Raw genomic sequence first — 7,261 nt, forward strand, 5'->3', positions numbered from 1 at the left:
TGATCAAGAAGACACTACTTAAATATAAGGGTCCATACGCCAAAAAGGTTGTAAAAAATGTTCTAAATTAGATTTATTTGTTTATTGGGCCTTTATTTTAACCCGGCAAGTCATTAAGAACAAATTCTTATTCAAAATTGCAGTCTAGCTAAAGGTAAAGCCTCTATAGATCTTATTTATTGGATAGATCATCTGTCTCCAGGAAGGTTTTATTGGGCTTTCAGCATTTGTCACCATCTAGTGGCAAACTACAGTAAAAGCTTTATGGTCACTGTAAAACTAATACCAACTGCTAAACAGATTATGCAGTCGAACGGGCAATGTAATCACTTTGCACATTAAGTTTTTGCTTATTATGATGGTTCACTGTGCACCCTAATTTGTTTTTTTTCATTTAACAGCACATACAGCAGTTTGTAGCATCCAAATTATACTCAGATCGTTTGGTTTTAATGCTATAAACTTTTCTATGAATGTATCTTTTCATAGGTCTGTTATAGAGTTAAAGTCACACTGAGGTATTTATTTTCTCTCTTGTTTTCTCTCCAGGTTTCTCATCCTCTTTTATCACACAGTGTGCTGTAACTGGCCAGAAAGCCTTTCTTTCCTGTATGTGCTGCTATTTTTATGTTCCAAAGAACAACAACAAACAGACAGAGAAAAATAGCGTCTGCTCACTGTTGGTTCTTGCTCCTTGATGAATGTATTGTATAACTTCAGTGTGCAGACTCTATTTATCTTAACTTTCCATTCTGTCCACTCAGTCCAGTTGTACCCGTCCACAGTCTGGAAAAAGGTTTCTGTGATTGTAACTTGCAGGAACTCAGGAAGCTGAAACCTGATGATGTGCTCTGTTTGGCCCTATTGTCCCTCTTTGGTGTCTGATTAGATCCATTTACTCCTCACCAGGTCAGCACCATAATAACCTGACTTATAGAGAAACAAAACACTTAAAGCTACAGTTAGTCATCCCAATAATGGATCCACCCACCAGCTTTCCATTTAAACACAAGAGCTATTTTTAATATGTGGAAAACAAAGACATTTCCCCCAGAAAACAGTTAAATTAATGACTTACAATCGGACTTAGCGGAAATGTGTCTTTTTCTGTAGAGGCTATATTTGTGGTGTGAGTCACTGTCTAAATTTATTGCTTGGATGTGGTATGAGGTGATCGTAATGGGAGACTACGTAACTTTTTGGAGTGGAAATAACTAATCCTGCTCCTTTAACCCTCTGGAGTCCATGACACCACCTGCACATTACTTTTTCATGACGTGAAGACATAAAAATGAAGCAACATTGAGCCTTGCCATCAGCTTTGGCCAAGTAAAACCAGAGATAATGTCAAATATATTTAGTATAAAAATATAGAACTAGAGATTATCCTCATTTTACCTCTTATATGTTATATTTGCAACCTGTGTTCATATTTGCAACAGGTACATTTCTGTGTGTGACACATCATTTTCAAGATCAGATTTTATGTTTTCCTTTGTGTCTTTTGGGTTCAAAATGTTGACCAAGTAAGTTAAAAATGAATTATCAGGACATATAGATGAAGTTGCGCTGAAAAAACTGATAACTGATACCAACATGGCACAGTGAAGATTTTTTAACTGATTTTTTTTTTTAAAGGACACAATAGGCCAATATTTCAGTAGTAAAACTGCTCTCTGGTGGCTGTGCCATTGTTTTCCTATAGAGAGAGCAATGGTGCTCAACTAGGTGAGGCACTACCTTGAGGTACCGTTAGCATAATAAATGCTAAGTTAACAGCTAAAGCCGCCCACACATTTTCAAAAATGCTTTAAAGTGCTAGGTTAGCTGAAACTAGCTTAGCTATTCATGTGTCCCAGGTGTGGCTTTTTGTCTGTCATCATTTAGATTTTTTGGAACCAGACCAAGGCTACAAACCTGGTGGTGTGGTAGGCTACCATTAGCATATAGCAAACACTAAGTTATCAGGCGAAGGGCTAACCTTGACATGGTGCACTGTCAAAGTTGCCACCAAGTGCTGTGCACGAATTTCAAATTATTATGAGTGTAATTTTCAATTATGTTAACTTGCTCTTTGTCTCTACTAAGACAATAAATCAAGTGACAAGTAGGGTAATTTTCTCATAGACTTCTGTACAGTCTTTCTTCTTTATGCAAACAGTTGAATTTCCAAGCAGTGGCACCTCCACATTGGCTCATTTTTTTAGACCCTGAGGCTACATCCACTGCTTTTATTTCTAGGGGTATGACCAGTAGCTTTGGTGGCCAATGCTTATTGTAGCAAACAAGGTAATTGCTGTTGTTTTCACAAACTGGCTCAGGGAATTTAACAAGGAGGGAGTGAGTAGATAAGCAATGTCAGCAGGGAAAGCAGAGCTAAGGAGGTGCTGAAGGTGCAAATCAAAGGAAAGTAATGCAGGGTGGATGTCAGCTGAAGGAAGGGCGAAACAGAGTGAGAACATGAGCCAGCTTTTATAGCCTCAGGGCCCAGGTAGCTTAATCAGCTAACGACCCTCCACTGTCAGCCAGGAACAGCCTCCAAGACAATTCAGCTTTTACTACATTTAATCTTTATTTTATCGGCTGTGTTATTCATGCAATAATTTAGTGGTTCATTAGTTACTTCTTCATCATTTTTTTTTTTTTGGTATGCCACGGAGACTTTTCATTTTGACCCAGAGCTGCAGAAGCTGATTTTAATGACTGATTGGAATACAGACTTGCAAACTTTAAGTCTTGTTCCCTTGACTCGATGGAGTATTCTGCACTCGGCCATCCTGTCGCCTTCCAGATGAATGTAAATATAAAGTCAGCTTTCCAAACTTTTAATTGAGCTCCATTTTTTCCCCTCTTTTTTTCAGCTGAAGGCACTTATGGCCTCGATGCTTTTTTGACATGAGTATAGGGACGCAGATGGTCTGTTTGTCATTCATAAAGGAGGTTTTGAGTTTCCAGCAGATGCTCTGGTTGTTAATTTCTTCACTTCCCTCCTGGAATGACTCAGAGTTGTTTTTTTTAAATGCACGCTGAGCTCCGCTTTAGTGGGACCAATGAAGCATTTACTTTGTTGATGTAATAGAACATCGTCAATACGCTGTAATATTTGCAAGCCTGTCCGTACAGTAATTTACATCACACACCAGTGCATTTATCACAATCACTATAATTAGAATATATAAGTGCTTAGTGGATTTTTGTGACATTGTGCATCATAAAATAAAGTTATTATGCTTGTTATACTGCTCACACTGCTTCGTAAGTCTTTATGAGCCACATGTCATGTAAATATGTGTCTCTCGTTAAAAGGATATGTTACATGGAGCATATAATGCTTTTCTGAACGTGCAGTATTTGTCACTTTTGATGCATGTAACTGCAAGTTTGCATCCTACTTTATTGGAAGGGAAAGTTAATTTCTTGCTAATCACATGACACCTCAAACAATAAACTCTGACACCACTTTCATACTGAAATAAAACCAGCCACCATGCTCGCTTTATGTTGTAATTTCTGAGCACCACTAGATGTCAGAATGTACCCACGGATGGTGAAGTCAGCTAAAAGCCACTAAACTTGTGTTGCAGCATTCATGCAGAAGTGTCCCAATTGCTTTGCATCAAAAATGACTTTGAGGTAAACAGACGAATATCAGGAGATAAGATGTAATCTGTCTTCCCCCTTCCACGATAGGTGCTTTGAAAATACCTGAGCTACCTCTGGATAAAGCGGTTAAATGCTCACATTTACCTGGATGTCACAGTCTGCACCCTCTCCCTCCTTGTAAATTGGTTGTCAGCCTGTGTGACCCAGGCTAATAGTGATTCATTATTGCTCACACCCTGCTAGTGTTCGCAGAGCTTCATCGGGGCTGAGGGGGGGAAGGGGGAAGGGGGGTAGAGGAGGGGGGCGGCTGTGTCAATCTCTCAGCGTCTAATGAGGACGGGCAGGCTAACACACAGCAGAGACAACCCCAGTCAGACCTGTCTCTGGGCCTGATACTTTACAGAGAGCATCACTTTGACTGATACTGCTCCTTCCATTCACGTTGATGTCTGCGGCTAAGAAGGTGCATTAAAAACATTATCAGCGAAGCGTAACCGTTTCATATTTATTTCATCCTTGTACAAGCCTATTTGCAAATATATGACAAAAAGTCAATAGTCTATTACTCTGCTGTGCTGCACAGTTAAGCTGGACAGTAAAAGTGAAGCAAAGCCTGTGACTTATTGGAGACCGTACGGGGAAGGAGAGAGAGAGAGAGAGGTAGAGAAAAAGATATAGAGAGATTTTATTGTGTAGATTGATGGCGCTGGCAGCAGGTCTCCCCTGAGTTTCGCTCCACTTCATTATCGACTGTATGCTTACACAACACCTGTTCTGGCTCCTGTTGTGAAAATGGCATCCCCACTTCCTAATTATGCACACTTGAAGGTTTTATAAGTTGTGACTAATGGGTTTTTTAATAGTCAATGAATTGTTGATGAAAGTGAGTGCTATTTTGAAACACAAAACTTAGTTAAACCTGCATTAACTTAATTTTTTGGCCACTAGGGGGCAGCAGAAACAAGCTGCATCAAAACACCAACATATTATCACTTTTTTTTAATTACTTTTTACTCATTAACCCTTCAGAGGCAGCACATTTAAACCTCCAAAGGTGTGTTTAGTTTGAGAACTAAGCTAATTTTTGCCTCTCTGTAATCACATGAATTTGACTTTGCAGTCTGTTTTTTTTTTTTTTGTACATTAGCTGTAGCATCACAACTCTAAAGCAAACCTAATTTTCTTTTTCCTATTTTCTGTTATACATACAATGTAGATGCTTATATTATATGAGGCCAAAGTTTCAAATAATGTGGTAAACGTAGTAATCCCGGTTAGCAAAAACCTCAAATTTCCGACCGTTCTGAAAGCTCCCTCTCCAACAGTATTTCTATTCTCAGCTTGCACTGACTTTAGTTTGTACCGGGTTGCTTTATATCTGCTCCATGCAATTTACTGAAGTGTTTATATTACATATGCTAATATGTAGCAACATGCTAACATCAGGAAATTTGGTTGTTGTATCGGTCTTGTTGCAGATGTTGTAAATTTATCACAATTTTTTCTGATCACATTCCTGCTTGAACAAGTAGTTTTTGATTCATTTACATTTACATTTACATTTAGTCATTTAGCAGACGCTTTTATCCAAAGCGACTTACAGGAAGAATAAAATTCAGATTGATTCAGATTTAGAAGCGTTTGTTTGTGATTTTTCACCACAGAAAGTCTTCACAAACAGTCATTCCACTGCTACATGTAGCTACATGCTAACGTGAGAGAAACCTTTAATCTTGGTTGCAGATGTTTAGCAGAATTTCTCCTTCGTTCTGCATCACACTCATTGGTTTCGGGGCTTTTTAAATGTTGATTTTTCACAGAAGAAAAATTTATATTATACTCTTATAGTCATTCCACCAGCTGGCTTCTGCAGCTGCAATGCTGGAAGGTACGGTAACGACAAGAGCAACAGAATACCGGGGAAAACTGACTAATCAGAGAAGACTGGGCTTTTCCAGAAGGGGGGCTTAAAGAGACAGGCGCTACAACACATCGTCTCAGATAGAGGTTGATAAAAGGAACAGCAGCCACGGGCAGTATGAGAAAAACAAAGTTGTAATGTAAAAAATATTCTCAAAGAAACCCAACATACACTACCGCCCAAAAGATTGGGGTCTTAGAATTGTCCTTATTTTTGAAAGAAAAGCACTTAAAAAAAATTAAAATAACAGACATACAGTATAGACATTGTTAATGTGGTAAATGACCATTAAAGCTGGAAACGGCTGAATTTCTTATGAATTATCTATTATATATTGTCCTGTGTTCCAGTGGCACATTGTGTTAATCCACGTTTAGTGTTGAAAGGCTCATTGATCATTAAAACACCTGAGCATTATGTTAGCACAGCTGAAAACTGTTTTGTGCTGATTTGAGAACCAATAAAATGATCCTTCCTCAGGCTGGTTGAGTATCTAGAGGTAAAGTTGGAGATTTGTACTTGAGTGTGCGTTGAGAGTTTTGGTCACACATATACTAAAAAGGTATCAAATTGACCAGCTCGGCCATGACAAGTGTGCTCTGACTCGAAGGGTTTCAGCAAACGGTTTTCAAATTATTTGGCAAAATGTTACCTTGTGGAGAGGCTAGAGTGAATGACATCATGGCTAGAGTGCAGAGGGAGAGAAAAATTTGTCAAAAAATAAATTGGAAACTGCGATCGAGGCCGCAGATGCCACTCTACAGAAATGTTTTATACATAGATAATAACAATGACTGTCAATAATACAGTTTGAATGTCGGCCATTTTATCCTTCTCTCTCACAGACAGAGAGACAGCAACAGATAGATAGAGGGAGACACAGACAGAGAGTCAATAATGTATGGGTGAGAGTCACGGGCCAGAGTCGAGCACACTCAAAATTTCTTTAGAAATGTTCTAGTTATTGTACCCTTATCAATGTCTTTACTATATTTCCAATTCATTTTGTTGCTCATTTCATGAATAAAACAGTTTGCTTTCATGGAAAACAACAGACATTATCTGGGTGACCCCAAACTTTTGAGCACTAGTATATAAATATGTATCTGAAAATGAGCATGATAGGTCCCCTTTAACTTTCTATGCAAGTGAAGTATACTATACTATACATAATAGAAGTGTCTGCTATTCAGTCTGACCACACTACATTCACAGTATATGAAATTACACTTTAGCTGCATTATGACTCCAATTGTGAAATATCCTCATTTACTATACAAGTGTCCTCCTTGTCCATTCCTCTGAATATTGAAATTGCCGCAGTAGACAGCAGCAGTCAGTGCGTACTAGACCAGAGAACACATTATAAGATTAATCTCCTAGTTTAGCTGTAATTGTAATTGCTACCCGAGAGACAAGAGAAAGAGAGAAGGGACAAGGGCACCAGAACTGAAAGACACTTTCCGCCATATCAACAATTGATCTTTTCCGATTAAAACACTCGCGACGCGTCGACAAATCATTTTCATGCTCTTCACATTGTGACTCGTGAGCGGCGAGCTCCATCGTCGTCAAAAAGGGGAAAGGCTACAGTACATTTCATAAGAGGATGCTTTCATTTTGTCTCTCCTTTCACACATGAATTGAGTACTCCATATAAATTGGATTAAATGCACAATTTCACCAGGGCTTGCAAGGCACTCTCGCCACAGTGCAGGAACCCCTTTTTTCCTTTTT

Source organism: Centropristis striata, chromosome 22 (assembly GCF_030273125.1).
Source record: "Centropristis striata isolate RG_2023a ecotype Rhode Island chromosome 22, C.striata_1.0, whole genome shotgun sequence".
In the NCBI taxonomy this organism is placed as follows: Eukaryota; Metazoa; Chordata; class Actinopteri; order Perciformes; family Serranidae; genus Centropristis; species Centropristis striata.